The following is a 23,621-nucleotide window of genomic DNA, read 5'->3' on the forward strand; positions in this document are numbered from 1 at the left end:
AAGACAGTGCAGGAATAGCTCTGACAGTTACTAAAGCTCATCCTCCCCACTTTGAGACTAATATGTCCAGAAACCAGCATTCGCACATCAGAAAGACCCAGACAGAACTATTTACTGCTGTGTGTAATCAGCACAAAGCCCTCCCAACTTTCTGTTACATCCTCAATAAACACCCTTTGCCTAAATTAGTGCAAGTCATATCAGCATCTCACTAGTCACTTTGTTCTTTTGAAAGCTGCTTCTTAAATGTAATCACTTCTATCTCTTTGGGAGGTGGCATTTTATTGCTGCAGGTAAAGAAAGAAGGACAGAAAAGAAAGAACGCTGCACAGCGAGGGTAATGATTAAGGATGTGTGAACAAGCGGAGATAAGAATCGATTGATCCCAGCTCAACTTGTTGAGTCAATGCTCTTATGGGGTTTAGATTTCCAAACCCTTCTTCTCTTCCTCTCCTGGGAGAGAACTGGAAGCAGAGAAACCAAAATACTGAAATTGGTTGCTTTTGTGGTAATTCTGGTCTGGCCTAAATACTGGGAACATGAGCACATTCATGAGTATGTCAGATCCTAGGGAGATTTCCATCCAAACTTCCAAACCAATGTGATTCAGATCAAGTTTAAGTAAATATCTAACCTTCAGACAGAAACCTGGGCTCCCAAGCCGAATTTTAGCCAAACAATATCCAGCTTCATGCTTTGTCGCTAGTGAATTATATCAAACATAATCCTCAATATTTATTTATTTATTAAATTTCTGAACCACCCATTAACTGAAGCTCTCTCAAGAGATAGGAAACTAGATGACAAAAGCCTTCCTCCACCAACACAGCTCATCATACCCTCACTAACTCAATTATTGTTTGATCTGCCAGCAATAGCATTGTAGAGTGACTGAGGCCACAGCTAGACCTAAGGTTTATCCTGGGATTATCCAGGGTTCGCCCCTGCCTGAGCACTGGATCCCCTGTGTGTCACCTAGATGAACAGGTTTGACCCCTGGATGATCCAGGGATAAACCTTAGGTCTAGCGATGGCCTGAGACCTAATAAGTCACACAGTTGTGTTTCATGATTTAAGTAACTTGCATTCATTTCTTTGCTCCCAGCCCCACCCTTGTTGAGCAGTCTTGTAAATGCTTCAATGTGCGTTGAGATTGTGAGGGAACACATCCTGAAATGCCTTCAAAATATGAGTTGTTCAGATGACACGCTAAGCCACAGTGGTTAAGCATTTCGAACTAAACATTATGACTATGGGCCTTGCTAGACGAGGCCTTAGCGTGCTTTGTGGGCCGGTTTCCCTGCTGTGTGTCCAGATGACGCACAGGGGAATCCGGCGCCAGGCCGCACTGAGGCCTCCTCTAACGCGCCATAAGCAAAGTCGCTTATGGTGTGCCTTTTTCATAGCCCCGGCCTCAGGCCGGGGCTGAGAAACATCTAGGAAGGTCCGTGGCTTTTTGCGGCTACTCGCTTACGAGTAGCCGCAAAAAGCCACGGACCTGGCACAGCGCTCATACGAGCGCTGTGCCCATCGTGCCAGGGGGGGTGATCCGGGGGGGGAGATGGGGGAGGGAAGGCCGGACCGGCAGGAGAGGGGATGGCGGAGGGCGACAAACAGGAGATGGCGAGGGGGGACGGAGGGTGACGAACAGGAGATGGTGAGGGGGGACGGAGGGCGACAAACAGGAGATGGTGAGGGGGGACGGAGGGCGACGAACAGGAGATGGTGAGGGGGGACGGAGGGCGACAAACAGGAGATGGTGAGGGAGGACAGGGGCGATGAACAGGAGATGGTGAGGGGGGATGGAGGGCGACGAACAGGAGATGGCGAGGGGGGACGGAGGGCAACGAACAGGAGATGGCGAGGGAAGTGGGGGGCGACGAACAGGAGATGGCGAGGGAAGCGGGGGGCGACGAACAGGAGATGGCGAGGGAAGCGGGGGGCGACGAACAGGAGATGGCGAGGTGGGACGGAGGGCGATGAACAGGAGATGGCGAGGGGGGACGGATGGGGGGGTTAACTAAAAAAAAACCTTACCTTCTCCGGAGTCTTCGGGCCGCACGTGGCCCCTTTAAACTAAAAAAAAAAAATGGCGGACGCTGCAGGGCTTGTGTCGTCCCTGCGCGTCCGGCGTCTGGAAGCTGAGGCGGCGCGCGCTAACGTTAGCGCGCCTTGGCCCCGCCTCCCTGCCAGCTTATCCCGGCAGGTCTAGCAAAGCCCTTAGTGTGTCATATGAACCATGATTTAGGCCTTAGCTAGATCTACCTTATAATCCAGGACGGAGGAGGGAAGATCTCACGTTGTGTTTAACAAGAGATCCCTCCTCCGTTTACACGTGAGGCGCGATGACCTCAGGAAGAGAAGTGTCGTGTCCGCCATTTTTTATGTTTTAAAAGAGAAGAAGCACACGAACGCTCATGCACTGAAGGTAGGTGTTTTTTAAATTTAATTTAGTTTCCCCGCTCCCCCACCCTAACCCCAATGGGTGCAGCGGTCCTGAGGAGCGCTGCGCCCCGTGCACGGCTCCTGGCTCCGCATGAGGAATCGTGCGGAGCCAGGTCAATCTGCGGCAACAGTAGAGTGACCATATGAAAAGGAGGGCAGGGCTCCTGTATCGTTAACAGTTGTATTGAAAAGTAAATTTCAGCAGGTGTCATTTGTATGCATACAGCACCTGGTGAAATTTCCTCTTCATCACAACAATTAAAGCTGCAGGTGCCCTGTCCTCTTTTAAATCTGGTCACTCTAGTACAGCTCCTGCACCTTTAACTGTGGTGATGAAGAGGAAATTTCACCAGGTTCTCCATATATACAAATGACACCTGCTGAAATTCCCTTTTCTATGCAACTGTTAAAGATACAGGAGCCCTGTCCTCCTTTTCGTATGGTCACCCTAGGCAACAGGCAACACATTCTGTGGTCTCAGGCTCAGCCCAGGACCATGGAAAAAGCAGGCCCAAAGGGGAGGGCTCTCTCCCGAGGCAAGGGAGGGATCATCTCACCCTGATCCTGGGATCCCCTGTGCATCATGTAGACACACAGGGACAATCTCGGGGATCGCCCCATGATAAAGCCCGGTCTAGCTAAGGCCTTAGTTGTTGTGTGGACCATTCCTAACCATGGTGGCTACATAACCATGATTTAAACACATTCATTAACCATTTGCTGAAAAAGGGTTAGCAGCCTAACCATGGCTTAAGCCAGATCTACACCAAGCAGGATATAGCACTATGAAAGTGGTATGAAAGCAGTATATGAGGCAGGAGCCACACTACTGCTTTGCAGCGGTATTGAAGTGCACTGACAACTGTCCGGGCCCAAGACACATACCATATACTACTTTCATAGTGCTATACCCTGCTTAGTGTAGATCTGGCTTTAGTGTGTCATCTGAACAGGCCCAATGAGTTCAACAGCTCATGAAAATTTATCCAAAATTGCTTGTGTGAGACTGGGGTTGAGTTAAGAAGGAAGGATGGCTGGTCTTGAGGTTACCCATCAACAGGTTGTTGCGTGGGAAGAAGTACAAAATTGGGTCTCTTGGTGCTTGTAGGGTGGCCATGTGTCTTAGTTTACAGGGGACAAGCCTCTTCTGAAGGGCTATCCTGTCCAAGTCCAGTTTAAAGTTCAAGAACTATAAGTAGAAGAGAAGGGGTCTTGATGTTTATTTATCAGTTATTTTATTTAATAGATTTATATATCACTTACATTTTTTTAAAAAAATCTCTAAGAGTATTTTTTAAAAATAAATACATCTCTAAATGGTTTACAAAAACAAAAACAAAATATTAAAATAGAACACAATCAGAGATGGGTCTTTAATTGGCCCCTAAACCATGCCACGGTGAGTGTCTTCCAGGAACCAGGACAGCTGACTGAGCAGTAAGGTACCATGGTCTTCTCAACTATGGTAAGCTGTATTGTATTTCTCTTTAAATCACAGTAATTATTTCCAAATTTGCATCTAGGAATCTATATTAGGACATGCAAATTTTATGCAAATCTGGGCCCTCTTTTATTCTCTCTTCTTTTAGTGATGCATTGTCATTTCAGGAGTTCTGTGGTAGTGGGAGTATAATATAAGCCAGTAAACTATGAGCATTTTAGGTGATGGGAGAAGCAGGTGATTATCAGGGTATGAACAGGTTGTCCTGCCTATTACAGCAGTGTGGAGGAACCAAGTGAGAAAGGAACTGGGGGGGAAAGAGGCAGGGAAGTGGCAGGGAGGAAACTGTCAGGATTCTGAATATTGTATAGCTCCTAACAATTGCCAAGTGCTCGGGGCTGGCATCAAGGGTAGGCATGGTCGGGAACCTGCTGAGGATCCACAGCCCAGTAGGGGCCCACTGACAAGAGCCCCTTAGAGTTACTCCACCTCTTCACCATTGCATCCTGCTTCTTCACCTGCCTCTTTCCCTGCCACAGACAGTGAGGGGGGGAATCCGCACGTCGTACCGAGATCGCTTCTAAGTGACCCCAGTGCGGCGTGAAAGCGATTGTGTAACTTGCCTTTGGAAGAGCCGACGAAGAGATGTCCTTCCCACTGCCACCGCCGCCGCCGCCACCCACAGACCTCCTCGCCGCCTGGGACGGAGAGCTCGGGGGAAGAAGGCAGGGTGGAGAGCTTCTTCCGCTCTCCACCCTGCCTTCTTCCGCCGAGCTCTCCTCGCCGGGCGGCGAGGAGGTCTGCGGGTGGCGGCGGCGGCAAAGACGTCTCTTCGTCGGCTCTTCCAAAGGCAAGTTACAGGATTGCTTTCACGCCGCACTGGGGTCACTTAGAAGCGATCTCGGTACGACGTGCGGATTCCCCCAGGGTGGTGAGAAGGAGCAGCAGTAGATGCTACTGCCCACGTTCTCACTGGCTTTCTCTCAAGAGGTAGCAAAATTTTTTAAAAAAAGGGACAAGGAGCAATAAAAGATGGCGGTGAGAAGGTAGGCTCACTGAGGTAGGGAGCCCATGGAGAGTGTCTTGCCCAAGGCTCTAAAACCCTAAAGCTGGTACTGCAAGTTGTCACAACTTGGAGTTCTCTGTGTGCAGCATAAAAGAGGAGACTGTGCTTTAAATACAGCCAGGGGAGATTATTTTTTGGAGATACTTTCTACTTTTAGTTTGAAAACTCTCTGAATATACCCTCAACTATACTGAAGTTCCTGCACTACATGCATGCACACAATGCACATTACCCTTTGTCGTCTCTGGGTATAACCATTTAGCGCTACTGGAAAGGTCCACTGGCTTCCTTAAGAGCAACCCTGGCAATATTTTGAAACTGAGACACATCTTGGGAGTTTATTTTAGCAAAGCCTCATTGGGAACATTTCGTTTTCAAGGCCAAAGTGCCCTTGGTCGCACCAATGCCCATTTGTTCTAACAATGCTGCCGCTGCTAAGATCTGGAGCCACTTAGAGCTTTATTTATGGTCTTGGTTTGAATCACAATTAAAGTAACTTTTCCAAATGTTTGGGTTTGTAGGCGCCATCCAAATGTGTCCCTAAAGTTGGAAGGCTTTGATTGTGTTTTGTTTCCCTTTGTTCGGCTACCTCAGTGGTACATCTTAACTGGTGTGTGTTGTGGAACCCATCCAGGGTATTAAAGGCACACAAAGTATGTGCTGGGGGAAAGAAATGGCGGGAAAAAGAACATTCCCCCAAATATTCAACATCTGGCAGAAGAAACGGTTAACAGAAAGAGGTGTTCGTTAATTCCCTCGGCTGTGAGAGAGATCTTTCCCTTTTTGCTAGGTTGCCAACCAATATCAGAGGAAACCAGAACAAACAGCAAAGTCATAAACAGCATTTTTTGTGTGCACGCGCTGAACATATCCAATGCCAAGTGCAAATTGCTCACTCTTCCAGAGCGTAAGTGGAATAAGGAGGCATGCCAGCAGAAAACCCAAAAAGTTTAGGCACCTGAGGCAGAAAATCCAACTATGCCCCCTGCAGTAAAAAAAAAGAAATATCAGTACATTGGATGAATGAGTTTCCCATTCCCAACTCTACCACTTCCGCCAGCCATCTCACTCCACCTAATGGACATGATGGTGCTGCATACAGGAAAATCTGAATCAGGTTCTGATGAATCCATTGGTTCTGGATGAATCCATTTTCAAGCACAGCAGGGTTGGATGTTTCGGGCCATGCTGTTTCATCCCTTGATCCACAGCTACTTGTAGCATAGGCTGGAATGGGATCAGTATGGGCATGTCTGTTTTCCCATATGAATGCAAGAATATGACCATTAGGGGAATATCCGAGGATTTCCCCAAGGTACATGCCCAAAGGGCAGGTATGGGAAGCAGCCATTGGGCTCATAGCTCAGGGGCAAAGAATCTGTTTTGCATACAGCTGGCCCCAGGTAGCAGGTGATTTCATTCATTCATTCATTTTGTTGCATTTTTATATCGTTCAATAGCCAAAGCTCTTTGGGTGGTTCACAACACTTTAAACTATAAAATACAACATGCTAAAATGCAATATAAAAATGTAAAACTACTGTAGAAAACCAGAATAAAAACCAAACTAAAACCTAGCAGCAATGTAAAGATTTAAAATACAGTAACAGATCTAAAACAATAGAAACTGAAAGACTAAAATGCCCAGGAAAATAAGAAGGTCTTCACCTGGTGCCCATTAGCTCTCTGGGAAGCTTATTCCATAAACAGGGTGCCACATCAGAAAAGCCCCTATTCTTAGTAGCCACCCACCTCACTGCTTTTGCTGGGGGCTCCCAGAGAAGGATAATTGAAGATGATCTTGGGGTCCAGGTAGATATATACGGGAGGAGATGATTCTTCAGGTAACTTGGCCCCAAGTTACTTAGGACTTTGAATGTTAACACCAGCACTTTGACTCTGGCCCAGAAATGGACTGGCTGCCAGTGCAGATGGAAAAGTACTGGCATAATATGATAGTATGTCCATTGTGTTCAATGGGGCCAGTCCCTGTTGCTGCATGTTTACTTTGAAGTATGTCCATTGTGTTCAATGGGGCCAGTCCCTGTTGCTGCATGTTTACTTTGAAGTATGTCCATTGTGTTCAATGGGGCTTACTCCCTGTTAGCTGTGTATAAGTTCACAGCCTTCGTTAGCTCTACATAAAACTCCCAATCCAGAGAATATTAGTGATGGGAAAGTCTTGGAAAACAAAACAAAACACTGCCTGACATTTTTATGCTGCTCCTTGTGTCCCTTTTGAAAAACAAAGGCAGAATTCTTGGGAGTGAAATGGGAGTAGTGAGCAGATTTGAAGTCCCGTGAAACTGAAAAGGTAATGTGGCAGATACAGTACACATGGCTGCCTTTGAAGAAAAGATGGAAGAACTTGGCAGACACTTCACAATTCTTTCCCTACATTTGTATCTGAAATAGATACAAATCTTATAACGTTTTCTTGCTTTTTGCTTCTCAGCTCCCAAGAATGCACACATATCTCTTGCAACAACAGCATGAGAAACAACCCTCAGCTTTCACTTATTAAAACGTTTCAGATCTTTGTGATTGCACAGAAAGTTGGACAAAAGCTTATTCGATTTATTTCTTTGAATTCATGTATAATTCTTACATATTTAATTATAAATTAATTGTCTCTGGTAAAAGGGGGGCAACTTCTTTTTTAGAAAGTGGCCCATGGCTCACATCAGGCCCTACTAACCCCTCTGAACAGCTATTAGGCCTCAGTCCTTTGCCCTTCCTTTCTAATGGCCATGCTACCAAACCTTCATTGCTTCCCATTACCTTCTTTACTTTCCCCGTTGCCATCAGTTTTCCTCAGTACCAACTTCCCAATTTCTCTACAATGCTGCATAAAGTGCCTATGTATGTATGTATGTTCTGCTGTTTTGAGAAAAGCCGCTACACAAAATAAACAAAATGGTGAAGCCAGTGGACTTCCACCTTTGCTGTGATGTTTGTTTAGTTGTGGTGGTCATTTTAAAATAAAAGGTTCAGACCTATTTATGCAGGAAGGTAGAGCACACGGTTGGCATGCAAAGAGTCTCATGTTCAATCCCTTGCATGATGAATGAGAAATTCAATTCAGTTCATTTTTAAATCAGGATTTACCCAGTTTGCACCTTTTGAACCAAACCCAGATTCGGATGCAATCTGTGGCAAAAGTCTATACATTTCCAATTTTGCAATGTGATTTGCAGACCCCACCCTCACAAAGAAAATTGTTTCACAACATGCATACATTTTTAAAATGCTCATGAAGAAAATGCATCATTTTGAAAAATGTACACAAACGCACTTTAATTAAAGGGAGAAGAATGTGTACATTTCAATTGATATGAACATTTGGAAAAGTACACACAAAAATACAGATGGATTTTCATACAAAAAAGAGGGAAGCACACAATCCGATATGAACTTGAGTCAGAACGAGATTCAAGATGGAATTTGGAGCACTTCTGCCAATTTGAATTTTGCTGATTTGCATGTACCTAACATGCAGGCCTGGGAAAGACTCTTGTCCAAAAACCTGGAAAGCTGCTGTGTGTCAGTGGAGATCAGAACTCCCGTGATATTTTAGACTACAACTCTCAGTTTTCCTGACCATTGACCATGCTGACTAGGGCTGATGGGAGTTGAAGTCCACACATTTGGAAGGGACAAGGTTGGGGAAGGCAGGTGTCAACAATACTGAGCTAGATGACCCAGTGGTCTGACCAAGTACAAGGCAGCTTTCTATGTTCCACACAGTGCAAAACTATATATCTACTCCGAAGTAAGTGTCATTGAATTCAGTGAAGCTTACTCCCAGCTACATAGGTTTAGAATTGCAGACACAGGGTACATCCAATGTAAGTCCTACTTAGAGCAGACCCACTGAAATAAATAGGGCTTCAATTAGCCATGATTAACTTAAATCCCATGCATTTCAATGGGTCTAAGTAGGACTAAGTAGACTTAGGCCTTTGCTAGACCTACAGGATATCCCAGGATGGAGGAGGGGTGATCTTGTGTTGTCAATAGCACAAGATCCCACCCTCGTTTACACGTAAGGCGAGGAGACTCAAAAAGAGAGCTGTCGCACCCACCATTTTTTAAAACTTTTACAGGGGACGATCCGCACGAATGCTTGTGCACGAAGGTAAGGTTTTTTAAAAATAAATAAATTGATTTTTCCGCTCCCCCCACCCTGTCCTCGATGGACGCAGCGCTCCTAGGGAGCGCTGCACCCTGTGCGCGGCTCCCGGCTCCACAATCACGCGGAGCCAGGAAAAGCCGTGAAAATGGGCCACATGCTTGTGGTCTTAGGCTCAGCCCGAGACTGTGGGGAAAAGCAGGCTTGAAGGGGTAGGCTATATCCCAGGGCCAGGGAGGGTTGATCCCTGCCTGATACGGGGATCCCCTGTCATCTGGATGCACAGGGATGATCCCAGGTATCACCCCGGGATATAGCCTGGTCTAGCAAAGGCCTTAGTGTCAGGAAAACATGGCATGCCCAGGTCTAAGCAGCAGTGTGGCAGATGGCACCCAACCGCTTGGCAATGTAATAGTGGCCTGGAGGCTCAGAAAGCAAAGAAAAATAACTGAAAATGTATTGTTATTTTTTCCCAATCTTATTATTTCTAAGCTAATCACATGTGTTTGAGAAGCTAATTCATGGTTTTAAAGTATGCTGAGTTGGCAGTATTAAGCACTTTATTCACTGCAGTCGGGTTAGAAGACCGAGTTGGTAATCAGAGCTTATCAAACTTCACAGCTTCTCATACTTCATAACATCTCACAGGTCATAGTGAATTAGTTGAGAACACATGTAACTAATTATGGTAACTTTTGAAAAATTATCCTGATTTTTAATTGCAAAACTACAAAACATCTATTAGCCATAGCTTGGTGTCCATTACATGCCTACACATAATTTTCAAATTATTGCATATAAATAAAATATGGACATTAGCTGTGGCCCCTTCAACTTCCTGATATGTCTTGATAGCTGCCCCTACCACTGATAATTATGTGCGTCCCTGGTTATGTATCTCTACCACTATTTCAGTTTCTGAGCTCCATCACACCAGTGATATATTGCACACTCGACATGCCTCTTCCCCTCCATGTTTCATTTCTTTGTAAAGTTGGGAAAGTCTGGCTCCCCCCCCCCACCATGTGAAATAAATGCTCTCCTCCCTCCTGTGTATTGCTGTTGCTGAGTTCTATCCAACCATCCTGTTCTTTGTTGGGGGGGGGGGGCGTCTAAGGGTATATAAATATAAATATAAATAAATAATAAATATATTTTATTAATATATTTATAAATTATATTTATAAATTATATATAAATTATAAATTATAAATTATATTAAATTATATTTATTATATTAATAAATATAAATATATCTATATAAATAAATAAATAATAATAATAATAAGGGTGGTCTTGCTAACAAAATAGGAGGGTGGGGCAGTTTTCCACTCAACTGTGAAGGGGAGGGAGAGGAGTCCCATTTAACTCTATGTTCTTAGTCAGAAGTATGTATCTCTCTGTTCAAAGGGGTTTACTTAAAGGTAAGGTCCGGGTCCGATTCAAAGTGCTGGTATTAAAATTTAAAGCCCTAAATGGCTTGGGGCCAGGCTATCTGAAGGAACACCTCCTCCCATATGTACCTGCCTGGACCCTAAGGTCATCCTCAGGGATCCTTCTCCGTGAGCCCCTACCAAAGGAAGTGAGGCAGGTGGCTACCAGAAGGAGGGCCTTTTCTGCTGTGGCACCCCAGCTGTGGAATGAGCTCCCTAAGGAGGTTCGCTTGGCACCTACATTATATTCTTTTAGACGCCAGGTGAAGACCTTTTTATTCTCCCAGTATTTTAACAGTCTATAAATTAATTTGTACTTGCTGTTTTAAATTTGTATTTTAAATTTGTATTTTTGCATTGCTGCTATTTTTAACTTGGTTGTGCTTTGATATTGTATTTTATATTATGGTTTTATACTGTTGTTTTATAGTTGAATTGTCTTAATTTTGTGAACCGCCCAGAGAGCTTCGGCTATTGGGTGGTATAGAAATGCAATAAATAAATAAATAAATAAATAAGGTTTGCTCCTCCTCCCCTGTAAAATTTTCCCAGGCCAAGGGGCAGCAACAGTTTCGGCCCATGCGCTCCCTCCTGCTTCCTACAAATGGCCTCCCTTCTTTGAAGTTTGTTTAAAATGATCTTAGAGGAAAGTATAGTGTGTTGTTTTACGTAATTGTGCAGTTTCAGACTGCTTTACTATTGAATTTGGCAGAAATAAATAAATATTTTTTAAAAAATTAAAAAAATAAACTGGAGGGGAAAGAAGAATGTAGGGGGAGGGGTGGGAGATTTCACCGGCATAGTAGCGCTCCAGGTGAAAAGATACATGAGCTGAAAGAGCACAGCAACACACACACATGAAAGTACCCAGTGCTCAATTCACTAAGGAAATGGACAGGGAAACCGTGTATGAAAACCGGATTTAAAAAAGTAGGTGCGATGGAGCTATCAAGAGGGCCAATCTATTTCTCTCCCTACTTCTACCAAGGATTATGCACAGCAGATCTGTAATACTAAAGAAGTATTCCATGCCATAACAAAGTAATACGATATGAAAATATTCCAAACATTTATGCCAAGAATTAGAGAATATTATCTGTCATACCATGAAGTTGCTTCCACAATACTGACTTGGCTGTTATGTGACCTTTGTGATTTTCTTTTTGAAGTCAAGGGAGGGGAGGTTTCCTTTCAAAAAATATGTTTTGACATAGACAAGAGGAAGAAAACTCAATGGGAAACTAAGTGGTTGGGATCACTTCAACTCTAGAGGCTACTTATCTAGACAGCCTTTTAAAATAAAATCACTCTGAAATAGGTCCAACCTCATCTCCTTCCCAAAGAAGAGTTCAGCTGCCAACATTTCTTTCTAAACTTCCCTTTGGGAGTTCACTTGCAGTTTTGAATCTCCGTTTCTCTTTGTCTTTCTCTTCTCTCTCTCTCTCTCTCACACACGCACTGCACACATACACACACAGAGAAGCACAATTCCGAACTAAATACTATGTGTAGAAGATGGGGAAAATGTAGTCTTTGAGACAGGAGTAGGGTCTCAAAGACTATGAAGAGCCAAGAACCTGACTTGGCAGCTGCCCACCCTCTGCCCTGCATGCTCAACAGAAGCTTTGAGACTAGATAAGTCAGCAATCTGATGTACTTTAAAAGAGCTGCAAAATCAGTGATTGGAGCTCATTTGGCAGAGATAAAGGAAGAACATTTCCCGGCAGCCGCTTCTAAATTGGTAGCTACAGGCTACAACCAGGAACCTGGTTCTAACAGCGCATCTAAATCATTGTTATCATTAAAAGATTCAGCATGTACATAAACTAGGCAGGGGTTTCGGTCTGATCATGGGAGATGCCTTTCCTGTATGAGCCAGAACAAATATTCGACGGGGACCTGCATGGTTTCCAACAAGCACTTTGGAATACAGACAAAACAGGCTGCAAAGTATTACTCAGATGAAATGTTATCCTATTGCCACTCTGAATATGTGGATTTGACCCTCCAAGCATGTAGTATTTGCCATTTGGAGTTCAGAAAGCTTTTCAAGAAAGTTTGGAGGCATATTCATTCGCTTTATCAAAAATCAAAGTGTGTGTGTGTGTGTGTGTGTGTGTGTGTGTGTTTGTGTGTGGTGGTGGTGGTGAAATCCTAAATCATTTCAGATTTTGAATTTGTATGCACAGATTAACAGTTCATATTTCTGGATTTACATTTTCAATCTCTCAAATATTTCACATTTCCTGACCAAGCTGAGCACCTACATTTCTGGACATATGTGTTGATTTTGCATAGCTTAAGTTTCTGTTGCCCAATGTGAAATCGCTTTGAGATGATTCTCCATGGTGCTGAACCATGACAGAAGCTGTAGATTTCAACCGCAGTTCACCATTGGCCACCACTCAAGAAAATTAAATGCAAGGTGTCCTTGGTTCACTGCACCATCAAAGTAGATGGACTTTTTATGACCTATGTGTCAATAATTACATGCTAATATTGGAAGCGCATTTACCAGCCATATGGAAAGCAGAGGTGAGAAAAACCAGGGTTAGAACAGAAGACCAGTGACAACCTCCCATTTCCCTCTACTATTCATGGACATAATGAGGATGATCAGGGGTCTGGAAACAAAGCCCTGTGAGGAGAAACTGAAAGAACTGGGCATGTTTAGCCTGGAGAAGAGGAGATTGAGGGGAGACATGATAGCACTCTTCAAATACTTGAAAAGTTGTCACACAGAGGAGGGCCAGGATCTCTTCTCGATCATCCCAGAGTGCAGGACATGGAATAATGGGCTCAAGTTACAGGAAGACAGATTCCGGCTGAACATCAGGAAAAATTTCCTGACCGTACAACAATGGAACCAGTTACCTAGGGAGGATGTGGGCTCTCCTACATTAGAGGCATTCAAGAGGACAGCCATCAGTCAGGTATGCTTTAAGGTGGATTCCTGCTTTGAGCAGGGTGTTGGACTTGATGGCCTTATAAGTCTCTTCCAACTCTACTATTCTATGATTCTATGACTTGGATGGAACTGTTTTTTTTCCTTTTACCAACCTGTGATACCCATCCATTAGCAGCAAGCAAATGTTGCTTTTGTCAGCTTATTTCTTTTATAAAGCACTGGGAAATTGGGGAGGAAGAGTTAGTAGAGAGAGAAGATATGTATCATTCTCATGAAGAACACTCTCTGGTTGTGCAGAAAACTAATAAAAGAGTGAAAGAAGCCCATGATGATCTATTGTAAAGATCCTGCATGCTATGATACGTCATTTTCTAATGCACAGAAGGAATGTTTCCAAATAAATTTGGGATCATGGAACACCCCCCCCCTAAAATAATAAGCAAATGCTGAGCTTTATTTTTAATGGGGAAATGTTCCATAGTATTTTTGCCAAATTGAGGATTTCTGTACATTTGTTATTTGAAGGGTGGGTGGGTGTGACATAGTTTCAAAATACTGAGAGTAGCTTCATGCTTTGCAAATTAACATCCCATTCTTGCAAGGCAGAAAAGTCTACAAATGCAGCTCTTTTACATGGATTCCCTTGGGAACATTCAGACATGGGGCATCTGATGTGGTCCCCCTTTCCACTAGGCAGTGGATGCATTTATCCACCCACCCACGCTAATGTGGATAGAAATGCAATGCACATATCCTTAAATTCTTAAGCAATGCATGTATTGTTATACACAATTACACCCAGACGGAAGCCTTGACCTATGGCACATCTATGGCATATCTCATTCACATCTATGGCATATCCCATACTATATGCAGTGGCTACATCTGTCTATTGATGTACAAATGCTGGAAAGCTGTGACCAGTCCCCAGGGGATGGCCCAAGACATTTTGCTGCCTACAATGAGGGACAAGATGGCACCCTCTGCCCAGTCCATAGGCAGAAACTGAGTAGACTGGCTATTGAATCTTATTTCAACACTGACTCCAGCATACTTGAGGCTGCAGGCTAGTTTAGGGCCCCCAGTACGGTGTTGTGGCATACATAGCTGTGATGTCCAACTAAGGGGTACGGATGGAGAGCTCATGAGGATCAATTAGGAGTCTACCACCAGTGCCTCCTCATCTGCGGCCACCTGTGGTGGTCACGTCACTCTGACTAATGATAGGGTCGACTTTGCCACTCACATTTCCACATATAAGGCTAATATTGTCCTGCCAGGGCCCACTCACTGCTAACCCCCAGAGCCTCCTGACTTTGCTCTCCCTCCTTGCTGTTGCTGCCTGTTTACATGCCTTGAGTGTGCAAGTAGTGATTAGAGCAAGGAGAAGGAAGAGCAGCCTCTATTTCCCTTGACCTCTACTTTGGGGCAATGGTGTGGATTGAACCCAGAGGGAGGAGGCAAGCAAATGGGCAATGGCAACAATGTTCGAACCATGGGCCCACCATGTTGCAAGTGTCACGGTTGGTCCCACCTGCATGCCACGTGCATAGCTGCAATGAAGCAAATCAAGGATCCATCTCACATTTTGTGGGGTCCTGCAAGTGCTGTACTCATGGCGATACTACAGGACATGCAGTGTATGTATGGTGTATACACTACACTGTACACCTGAGGACCCTGGTAGACAGAAATGAGATACTTTTAATTTTAAAAAAATAAACATGTGAAGTGTCTTTTGCATTATTGATACATTAATTTTAAAAATGTAAAGTGTCTTTTGCATTTAACCTGAGGTATAAATCCACTTTTAAGGAGCCTAGCATTCCCTCTAGTTACCTGGAAGGTAACTGTAATTTGTAAGTGACACAAAGCTAGGAGGGATAGCCAAACCCATAGAAGACAGAGCCAAGAGCCAAGAGCTTCTTGACAGGCTGGAAGGCTGAGCCAAAACAAACATGAAGAAATTCACCAGAGATGAATTTCTTACATCTAGGTACAACAAAGCAAAGGAATGAGTAAAGGAGTGGGGAGACTTGGCTTGGCAGCTAGCTGTACACCTGAAAAAGATCAAGATGTCTTAGTGGATCCCCAGCTGAATAGGAGCCAGCAGTGTGATGCAGCTGCTAAAAAAGTGAACGCAATCTTAGGCTGCGTTAACAGAAGTGTCTGGGCCAGCCCATCCATGAAGCAGGGTGAGGTGCCTGCATGAGATGGCGGAGGTGGAGGAGTGGCGAATTGTGCCGTTTCCCTCTGCCCCCAGCCAGGAGAGCCCACTGCTGCCTCCAGGGGGTGCTCTAGAGAGCCCCAGCAGCCACTTTCTTGCCATGGCATTTCCTGCAACAAGAGAGCAACCAGTAGGGCTGTCTGTTGTTGTGGGGCTCTGGATCAAGATCTCAGCTGTGTCTCATGAAAGGCTGAGAAATCGAGGCTGTGTCCTCATGAGATCTTGTGAGATCTTTGACTGGGTCTTATGAAGCCCTGCTGAGATCTCACGAGAGCCCCAGCCCAATGGTGGGGGGGACAGGACAGGCACACAGCAAGAGAGGCAGAAGGGAGGGGCGTGGCAGTGGCAGGAGGAAGGGAGGTCTAGGAGCAATGGTTGAAAATTGCAGGGAAACAGATTTCAGCTAAACATTAGAACCTTCCTAGTAGTGAGAGGTCTTTGGCAGTGGAACAGACTGCTCCAGGGAAGGGGAGATGTTCTCCTTTCCTGGAGGTATTTAAATAGAGGCTGGACAGCCATCTGTCAGAGATGCTGTAGCTGCATTCCTCATTGCAGAACCTTAGCAGTGGACTAGATTATCTCTAATGTACCCTCCAATTCTATGATTATTAGTGAAAGGTCTTACTTGCATTAGTAGTAATGCAACATGCATCACAAGTGTTTTCTTGCTAGACTTCACAGCAAGCCTATTTCTCCCCTTACTGGCAGGATTTGGCCTATATCCTCAACCAAAATCTCTCTCTCTCTCTCTCTCTCTCATACACGCACACACAGAGAGATACACACACACTTGGCTGCCATTCCCCACTCCAGATGTGGCTGAATTCCAACCACATATACATAGTTAAATGTAAAACTCTCTGGACCATTTGGGGAAGAAAGGTGTTATGAACTGTAAGACGATATGACTACCATGAAACAGCTCAAGGTTGGTTGCCTTTCCAGTCGACCTCAATAAAAAGTGTATGTTTCTGTAAAAAATCTGGGCATGTAACGTACCAGTAAGATGTGTCAGTGGTATGACTGCAAAAGCAAATATATAATGCCGGGATGGAATTCAGCTTGAGCTAAAATGTGAGTTTACCAAAAAAAGAAAAGGAAAGGAAAAAGGAACAACTCCCCACCCCCACCCCGCACACACACTCACACACACACACACACACACACTTTATTTGCTTCCAAAGGGCACTTTAAGCCAAACTTTAAAGGTGGTGTTATAGTACCCTGGGGATGAAAACTGACAAAATACACTTGACTTAATGTGATCTGCACTTGCAGAAGTCACACACTATAAAGTTCTTGAAGTGAATGGCTTCTTTTAAGGTTTTCAATTAGTAGCTTTTAATCAGCAAATCATTTCCAGGAAACTACGCAGGGGGAACAGGACCCCTTCTGAAGAATTTCAGGTATGAGTGACCCAGCCGTTCTCACTTTCACCCCCACCAAAATTATCACTGGGTAACATTTACGGTTCTGCAGAAACACTCATTTACTGAAAGGCTAAGATAAATATATTCCATTTTACTGCTGCCATAAACTGGATGTATGTAATAAAGCTCCTCCTAAGAGCACAGCCCTTTTCCTAAAATGTTTTAAACAAACCTGCTTCAGGGGGCCTTATGAGTGTTAAAGCAGTTGCTTAAACCTAGTTTTAAGGAGAGAGAGAGAAATATCCCTGAAGATTGCTTCAATTATAATTTTCAAAAAATCCAGTCATCAAACAGTCTGAGCTGATCCTATTAGTTGCAGGATTTGACTAGGAACTGGTTATCGCTTATTTAGCTTTCCTAATGAATGGGCTCAGTTGCCCTTTATTTAGGTAGTAGTAATAATTTTATTGTTCAGCTATAAGCCATAACAAAAACAGAAGGAGCATTCAAAGTTGAGCAACAAATTTAGCTCTCAGTTTCCTAAATGCCAGCAGAAATAAGGAAATACACAAGGTGACATAATTTTCATTGCAAACAACAGAAAACATACTAATTCACTAAGTGTAACTGAATTCTTCGCAAGACAAACTCAGACAAAAGTTCTTTTTCATGTGGATCCTTACAAAGAGGACATTGGATAACATAATGGACAATATCCTAGTACATTTTATAAAACACACACTAATGCTATACCAGTGGTAATTTCTTAGAGCAGAGAATATAGTTGTCCTCTATATTCAGAAACCAATGTGTGGATATACAATGACAATGGGATGGAATTGCTTGATCTTTTCTATAAGATTGCTTGATCTTATCTATTTATTTGAGAGACTTATAGCCTGCTGTTCTATGAGCTTGAGATGCATCACAACAAGATCATAGAAATTAAAGCAAAAACTAATTAAAAAAGAAGAAGAATATACTGCCCCCCAGCAGATGTCTGGATTATCCAGGCATGTGACACCCATTACTGATCAAATGACCTGCCAAACAGCCATTACTAAATCCTAATCTACCTGACCTGTTCCATACCCACGGGGTTTCAGTGGTAGAGGCCAAGGCCATGCTCCTTGCTGATAACGACTTCACTTCATAAAATAAAAAATATTCAGAGGATAGACTTCACCGAAGACCCACATGGAGTACTATGAAAGATTAGTCCATCAAAGTACAATGATCATGAAGATTTTCAAAATTGTCTAGCTCAGGAAGGAAGCATTGCCATGGGGCCAGCATACTGACTGAACTGTAAAGTATCACTGCAAGCTCTAACTGGTTATTTTAAATAAATAAAAATAAATAACTGGTTTCTTCAGGAGATGAATGCTAAAGCATTCTGATGTTTTATTATAAAGGGGAACAAAAATGATTCTGACTTGGTTCGCATATCATGGCAACATATCAATTTTTGCTGCCATGATTTACAGGGATGCATGTATGAGTCATTTCTTTTGAATAAACAATCGACAAATTCCCTGTTCGTAGGTTGTTAGCATAACATCCAAATGTGAAGACTCTGGATTGTTTGTGGGTTAAACAACCAAGAATAAAGCCATGGTTTGTTGATGGGCTAACTCTGGGTTGTTTATCCCATAAACAACCAAGGCCGTAGCTAGACCTAAGGTTTATCCCAGGATCATCCAGGGTTCATTCCTACCTGAGCGCTGGATGCCCTGTGTGGCACTGAGATGAACAGGTTTGATCCCAGGACAATCCTGGGATAAACCTTAGGTCTAGCTGTGGCCCAAGAGTGTCCAGTTTCAAATGTCATAGTAACAACCTAGGAACAGCTTATTCATAGGTTGTTTATTCAATTGGAAACAGCTCATGCACATCCCCGCAAATTATAAATTAATTAATGCACAAATTGCCACTGCAGTGTGCAAGCTTGCCCAATATTTAAGAAGACCTCTCCTTCTAACACTGCTCAGTTCATGCTAATGTTTAGCAGCCAGGGTTTGTGCTAGCTGCACTTTACAACTCAAACCATAGTTTGAGCTTCCCAGCCCATAAAGAAACCATGGTTTAGAGCTGATTGTCTGCTTTCATTTTCTATTCTTTCGGTGCTCAGCTTCATAACTTCATAAATTCACTTCCATCTCCATGGTGCATCAACCTATGAAGGTGAAGTGATAGCTATGACTATGTTTTTTCAATTCAAACATGATAGCAAATCATAGCACAAACCATGGCTTGCAAATCCACTCCAATACTACATTTCTAATCCTCATTTCTTGGTTGGTCACAAATCATGGGCTGTCAACTCAGACTTCAATAGGCCATGGTTTAGTGTGACGTCTGAATTGAGAATCATGCTATTGGATTATTAAATTGTAAATTATCTTATTCTCTCCAGTATCTCAAAATGGCACCTGTACTGAAATTTGGAATGTACAGTTTTGTTTGCATTTAATCAATTGATTAGTTAAAAAACAGGCAACTAAAAATTCCTTATATTTATTTATTACATTTCTATACCACCCATTAGCTGAAACTCCCTTGGCAGTTGACAAGAGAAAACGTAAAACCATAAAATACATAACATATTAAAACATAATATAAAACCATAAATTTTAAACAAAATAAAAGCAATGTAACAACCAACATAAAAGCCAGTAGCAATGTGAAGATCTAAAAGCACACTAACACAATTTTTAAAATTGAAAGGCTAAAAAGCCTGGGAACATTTTAAAAGTTTTCACCTGGTGCTGAAAAGAACACAACATAGGCACCAGGCAGGCCTCTCTGGGGAGGTCATTTTACAACCGGGGTGCCATCACTGAAAAGGCCCTCTCCTTAGTAGCTCATTCAATGAAGTGCCTCTAAGGATGGTGTTAGGGTCCAAGGAGGTGTATATATGGAAGGTGATGATCCTTCAGGTAACCTAGCCTGTTAATAAGCAGTCAGCCCTAGTTTTCACACTGATCTTTTTTTGTGGGGGTGGGGTGGGGTGGGATATGCACATTGCCCGTACAATTTTGTGTTTGTTTGTTGTTTGTTTTAGTAGTGAATAAAATTAGCAAACCCAAGACAAGATTCTTCTGTGCACCTAAGATTGTGCAGTTAAGCCAAACAAAACATTTTTGAGATATTTTATCTTCCCTCTGCTCTCCAGACATCTTGCTATTGTCTTTAAAGGAAACCAAACCATCAATCCCATTTTACCTGCAAAACGTCATGCTGGGGCTTCTCTTGGAAAACCCTGCCCCGAACCTGTTAACCACCACCCAGATATTAAACATGTTACTTGGGGGTGGTGGGTGGGGGTGGTAGGTCACTTACATTTCAGCAGGACTTTGAGGGGGGGGGGAGGGGGAAATAGCGACATATTTAGGATCAGGATATGTATCAACTTGCTATGTTAAAACTGCTGCTATAAATCAGGAGTCTTGAACCTCAGCCCCTTGGGGAAAATCTGGCCTGCCCTCCCCTTGGCCCAACTCCTTTTCCCTGGCTTATTCTTTGGCGGTTTCCTGGTTTTGTACAGTTCTCCTGGCTCCCATTCTCAAAGTTTGAAACGCCCCTCCTAAGAGTTGGTTACTAGCATTAAATGCTTAAAGCTAAAACAGGCTGGTAGTTCTACTGCAGCCTTCCTCAACCTGGGGCGCTCCAGATGTGTTGGACTACATCTCCCAGAATGCCCCAGCCAGTTCTGGGGAGTTGTAGTCCAACACATCTGGAGCGCCCCAGGTTGAGGAAGGCTGTTCTAGTGCAAAATGCTCTTGACATGACCACTGTTTTCAAATGAATCCTTTTCCATAGCACCTTCTTCTGCCCCAAGTCACCAAGTGCAAACAAGCAAACATGGTCCTGCTCCTGCCACTCGCAAGACTCCCCCTGCCTAGTTTTACATGGACAGAATAACCACGTGTATTTCTCCAAGTTATTAAAAGCCAGCTTAGCAGACACTGAGTGCAGGAGCAGAATGCCAGCTGGTAAGGGTGGCATGCTGGCAACCTCCAGAGGAAAGACTGCTCTTTGCTCTCTAAACGGCATGGCCAGATGCCTCTAATTTAGGGGATTGTGGAGGCTGTTTCAGCACTTCTGATTGCTTCTGCTCAAATGTGTGGATGGACATAGGAATTGCCAGCCCACATACAGGCAGAGACCACGGCAGGGCTGCACCATCACTTGACTGCCTCCTGCAGCCTCTCTGTAAACATCTTCCCTCCCTGTGCAGCCAATTGCAACATCCAGCCAGTGCTTGGGAGGCTGACACCCAGACATGTCTACAGGCTACAAGCTGGTACCCAGTTTTGGACACTTGACCCATTGAAATCCATTGGAGTTAAACAAGGAATTGGGAAGCAGGTTACAGATTGGGCTGTTGCAAGTGCTTTGAACTCTGACTGCTGCAGCTGCGACTTTTACTTCTGGAGAGCTGCCCCTCGAATGGCTGGGCAGAGGTCACTTGAGGGGTACACAAGAATCCACCAAGGGATGCATGCAGCTTGCTCTAGTACAGCCCACTCCAGCTGGGGGACTTCCAGATGCATTGGACTACAATTCCCAGAATTCTGGATGCTGGGAGTTGTAGTCCAGCACATCTGGAAGACACCATGTTGGGACAGGCTGCTCTGGTGCAGGGCTGGGGGAACCACTTTTAGCAGAAAGGTCAGATTCAGTTCTGGAGAAGCCCTCGGGGCCACATCCTAGTGCTGGGCAGGGCCAAAGGCAAAGGGAGAGTGAGTGGGTGGAGGCAAATATAAGCCTATTTTAGCTTAAAGCTCTTCCTGCACTAAGCATCAGGAGAGGTATTTTGACCTTTTAGAATTGGGTGGGGGGGCACAAGAGCTGGGAAACCACTAAGCAGCTGATGGTTGGAGGGAAGGGGTGAGGCCAGAGAAAGGGGGTGTAGCCATCTGGGGAACCCTGGAGGGCCAGATTAGGACCTGGGAGGAGCACATTTGGTCCCTGGGTCTAAGGTTCCCCACCCTTGTGCTCATGCAACATAAACTTCCCCAGGGTAAGTAAATGGCCTAAGAGTGCATTATGAGCAAAAGCACACTATCATTAGTGTGTCTTTGGTCAAATGCATGGGTCTGATTTGATTCACTATACCAGAGGGCTCTTTGGATTGGGATGGCGGGGTGAGGATTCAGGGAAGCTTCTCCTAGCGGCTGCCCCCAGCTGTTTAAGGAAGGAGGCCTGACTCACTTTTGGAGAGACCTATGGAGACAGTGTTCATCCTGTACTTTAAGATAATTTAAGAGGTGAATGAGATCCAGTAGAGTTGGGGGGTTTCATGTATCACATTAAATTCAGTAGGAGCTGAGGTGACAATGAATGCTGAAGTTCCACAGATTTCAATGTAACATATACAGGCATGGCCAGATTTTTCTGGATCACGCCTGTCGGCTATAATCCAGAGGTTCTGAAGCTCTTACACAGCTGAGCTCCTCTTATGTTCAGACTTCCCTTTTCTCTTTCTGGGGCTCAGTCCATGCAGCTGGGCACCCATATGCACACATGGAAAAATCCCTCGAGTAGAACCAAGCAGGAAGCCTCTGCATTGGTGGGGCTTTGGATAGACCTAGAAAGTGAAAGTGAGTCCCACTGATTGATTTGAACTTTAGTTCCAAGTACTGCATTCAAATTTGCTTTTAGGCTGCAATTTCAAGCAGACTTCCTTGGGAGGGAAAAAAAACTGCACTGAAATCTCTAAGGCTTCCTTCTGTTCCAAGTAATCCTGTCTAAGATCAGTGTTCCAAACTCTTTAATCTGTGGCTCACACACTGTTTGTCCCTGTTTTCAAAAGGCATTTAGGAGCCTAATCCTCCAATGACTTCCAACAATTTGTAGGCTGCCAAACCAAACCTCGTAAACCACGGTACTAGCATTTAAACTTGCTCAGTCCAAGCGACTTCAGTGGAACAAAATTGGATTAAGTGATAATATGGTAACTGGACCGTTCAGTGTGTCCAACTATAATCTGAGCAGAAGTTCTCGCGAGTAAACTGCATTGGTTTCATTTACTCATTGTACACACTTTACTCCAGATTAATCTAATTAACCCTCTTTGGACCTCTCCTCACACTCAGTATAAAATTGTCATTGTAAATATAAACATACATGAAGAGTAGGAAAGTCCAACTATTAATTTCCCCTAAATTGTATGAACAAGAAACTTGACAAAGTTTGTCAGCCCACATTTCCATCTAACATTGCAAATGTACAGAGAGTTCCTGATATCACACACACACACACACACACACACACACACACACACACACACACAGCACCTGTTCTGGATTTTTTTGATAATAAAACCATAGGTAGTCTCAAGTGTTTTTTGTTTTTTTTTAAAGTCACCTGTTCTACACCTACTGGGGAGAGACTATAGGAGAACGTTGATCCACAAAACCAAGACTGTCCACATTTTCAATGGGTTTGGAACACCGTGCTGAGGACTAGAGACTTACTTTCGCTTAAAAAAAAAAAAAAGGAATGGACAAACGCTCACTTTTTCTCGAGGGCGTGCTTTGCTTCCCGGGTTAAGAATTTGCTCAAAGGGAGCCTGCGCGTAAACGGGGGGTGGG

General features: G+C 43.9%; 1 protein-coding gene across 1 annotated transcript in view; it reads right to left on the reverse strand.

The window, feature by feature from the left end:
• The window catches only part of SMOC2 (SPARC related modular calcium binding 2), a 165,252-nt gene that overhangs the window by 141,276 nt on the left and 355 nt on the right, over positions 1 to 23,621 (reverse strand). The window lies entirely within an intron of this gene.

This window comes from Elgaria multicarinata, chromosome 4 (genome assembly GCF_023053635.1).
Source record: "Elgaria multicarinata webbii isolate HBS135686 ecotype San Diego chromosome 4, rElgMul1.1.pri, whole genome shotgun sequence".
NCBI classification, from domain to species: domain Eukaryota; kingdom Metazoa; phylum Chordata; class Lepidosauria; order Squamata; family Anguidae; genus Elgaria; species Elgaria multicarinata.